Source organism: Triticum dicoccoides, chromosome 3A (assembly GCF_002162155.2).
Source record: "Triticum dicoccoides isolate Atlit2015 ecotype Zavitan chromosome 3A, WEW_v2.0, whole genome shotgun sequence".
NCBI lineage: Eukaryota > Viridiplantae > Streptophyta > Magnoliopsida > Poales > Poaceae > Triticum > Triticum dicoccoides.
In genome coordinates, this window is record NC_041384.1 from 387757994 (window position 1) to 387761765 (window position 3772).

Consider the following 3772-nt stretch of genomic DNA (forward strand, 5'->3'; position numbering starts at 1 on the left):
GCCTCCTAGGAAGCGGTTACAACTCTGAACACTAGTCAATGGACATCGGTTACAAGCCTCCTAGGAGACGGTTACAACTCTGAACGCTAGTCAATGGACTAACACGGATGTGTTAGCCTAAGTCTGTAAATTGTCTTCTCTTGCAAAATCTCTGCTGCCAACTTTTAGTCCGCCGTGTTGAAAACCTATGGCAACTAGTAATAGTTTAGACTACAGATAGAGTTGTGTTTGGGATACATTTGTAACATTAACAAATTCAGATTTTGTTCAAAATTGATATTTTTCTAATTTTTGTTTTAAAATTGAGATTATGGATGCATCACTGCCATCTCTATTAATGTCTTTGTCCTATGACCGCGAGTCGATTTTTCTGTGCAATTTTTCTCTTCGACATCAGATTGCATCACAGGGGCAGCAGAGAGAGCACCAACAGTCACCCCAAACCCCCTGCGACGGAGGAGCAGCCAAGGCACGAAGGCAAACTGTCTACTCCCTCCGTTCCAAATTACTTGTTTTACATTTGTCTAGATATAGAGGTATCTAGCACTAAAATGAGTCTAGATACATCCATATCTAAACAAATCTAAGACAAGTAATTCGGAACGGAGGGAGTACATGGCAACGCTGATCCGTCGGCAGCCTCCCACGCCACAACACGCATCCTCGCTACGACACTGAGGGCATCGGAGAGGGAGGGGGCACGCCCTTTAAAGACCACGGCAATGAGACAGACCACCGCATTCCGGTGCTTAGACAGACCACGGCACTCCGATGCTTCCATCAATGAGATATCAAAAGAGATGCCGATCGTGAACAGAAGTCTGACCCCACAATCACGCTGGCAAACAGGCAACCCAAGACAAAGTGGTCCACCGGCTTGGGGGTCGAGGGACAGAGGCGGCAGCCTGCCTCGATGATCGTCTTCCGTAGCGGGATCTCCCGTGTTGATGCGGGCGAGCACGAGCGGCCAGCCGAAGAATTTGACTCTCAACAGCGCATCCGCTGAGCCGCACAAGAGCGTCCATGCTGCTAGTAGAGGGCTACTCGTGGAGAGGTCATTGTGAGGAGCCGAGCCGAGCATGAGCCGACGCTCGTCATCATGACGCACCGCAAACACCCAGCTCAGCTGGTGGAGCAGGAAGGCACACTGCCTCGTCCCAGACTAGATGAGTTGAGGCACCAGCGCGCCCATCCAACTCGTGTGTTTGGACATGTCAAGCTGTAGCATTAATCACTCACCTGTGTCCAGCATCGTAGGGACTCTTTTCAGAGGATGGGCGGGGCGCATTGGATGAGCATCTGCTTCGCTACTTGACCGAAAGGAACATCAATCTATATCTTCATCTATGAAGCACCGATACGACGACACTGACACATCAATACGAGTACGAGGATACGAGACACGACAATATGTGCTTGCGACGGCGACCAGATGGCCGTTATGCTGCAACCTGCCAAACGCAAGCTGTGCGAGGCAATTTGCTCTCCGCTCGTGCGTGGATGGAGGGTTAGCTGCGCCTGGCAGAGAGGGTGCAAGATGAAGACAACGCGAGGAGCACGTTCCAACGGTCTTGTGGTTGGATGGTTAGGAGGACGGTGGTATCCCCAGCCCATCGGGGTTCAAATCCTGATGCTCGTGTTTATCTTGGATTTATTTCAGGATTTTTGGCGATGTACATTCCGTGGGAGAAGACGTTCCCGTCGATTACGAGGCGCCTACGGTGACTCCGTAAAATCTTAAGATGATATGTCGGTTCAGTCTCTCGGAGATACTCATAGGGGTAGGATGTGTGTGTGTGTTCATAGGGGTGAGTGTATGCATGCATATATGAGCGCTTGCGGCTGTATTGTGTTAAAAACGGCTACCCTTTGTAACACCTACGATGCGGCTATATCTCCCACGTGTCGGAGCACGACTTAGAGGCATAACCGCATAGTAGGCATGCCGCAAGAGGGGTAATCCTTACGCATCCCATGTACTGAATATGAAAGGGATAAAGAGTTGGCTTACAATCGCCACTTCAAACAATACATAAATATATCATACAACATTCAGAATACAATCAAGGTCCGACTACGGAACCAAAATAAAGAAAAGATAATCCCAATTGCTAGATCCCCGATCGACCCAACTGGGCCCCACTACTGATCAAAAGGAAATGAAACACAACAACGAAAAGGTCTTCATCGAGCTCCCACTTGAGCTCGGTTGCGTCATCTGCACTGGTTTCATCGGCACCTGCAAACTGGTTTTGGAAGTAACTGTGAGTCACGGGGACTCAGCAATCTCACACCCTCGCGATCAAGACTATTTAAGCTTAAGGGTAGGAAAAGGTAGTGAGGTGGAGCTGCAGCAAGCACTAGCATATATGGTGGCTAACTTACGCAAATGAGAGCGAGAAGAGAAACAAAGCAACGGTCGTGAAGCTAGAAGTGATCACAATCCTGAAACTACTTACGCACAAACATAACTCCAAAGCCGTGTTCACTTCCCGGACTCCGCCGAGAAGAGACCATCACAGCTACACACGCGGTTGATTCATTTTAGTTAAGTCAAGTGTCAAGTTCTCTACAATCGGATATTAACAAATTCCCATCTGCCCATAACCGCGGGCATGGCTTTCGAAAGTTCAAAACCCTACAGGGGTGTCCCAACTTAGCCCATCACAAGCTCTCATGGTCAACGAAGGATATTCCTTCTCCCAGGAAGACCCGATCAGACTCGGAATCCCGGTTACAAGACATTTTGACAATGGTAAAACAAGACCAGCAAAGCCACCCGAATGTGCCGACAAATCCCGATAGGAGCTGCACATATCTCGTTCTCAGGGCACACCGGATGGGCAAGACGTCGGGTTGGCATAAACCCTGGTTGCCCAGGGGCGCTGGACATCGCCCAGTTTGGACCAACACTCAGAGGAGCACTGGCCCGGGGGTTTAAAATAAAGATGACCCTTGAGTCTGCAGAACCCAAGGGAAAAAGGCTTAGGTGGCAAATGGTAAAACCAAGGTTGGGCCTTGCTGGAGGAGTTTTATTCAAGGCGAACTGTCAAGGGGTTCCCATTATAACCCAACTACGTAAGGAACGCAAAATGAAGGAACATAACACCGGTATGACGGGAACTAGGGCGGCAAGAGTGGAACGAAACACCAGGCATAAGGCCGAGCCTTCCACCCTTTACCAAGTATACAGGTGCATTAAAGTAAACAAGATATAATAGTAATGATATCCCAACAATATCCATGTTCCAACTGTTGGGTTTCGTAGTAATTTCAAAAAATTTCCTACGCGCACGCAAGATCATGGTGATGCATAGCAATGAGAGGGGAGAGTATGATCTAGGTACCCTTGTAGATCGACAACGGAAGCGTTTGGTTGATGTAGTCGTACGTCTCCACGGCCCGACCGATCAAGCACCGAAACTACGGTACCTCCGAGTTCTAGCACACGTTCAGCTCGATGACGATCCCCGGACTCCGATCCAGCAAAGTGTCGGGGAAGAGTTCCGTCAGCCCGACGGCGTGGTGACGATCTTGATGTACTACCGTCGCAGGGCTTCGCCTAAGCACCGCTACAATATTATCGAGGACTATGGTGGAAGGGGGCACCGCACACGGCTAAGAATATGATCACGTGGATCAACTTGTGTCTCTAGGGGTGCCCCTGCCTCCGTATATAAAGGTTCAAGGGAGGGGGGCCGGCCAGCCAAGGTGTGGCGCGCCAGGAGGAGTCCTACTCCTTCTGGGAGTAGGACTCCCCCCTTTCCTAGTT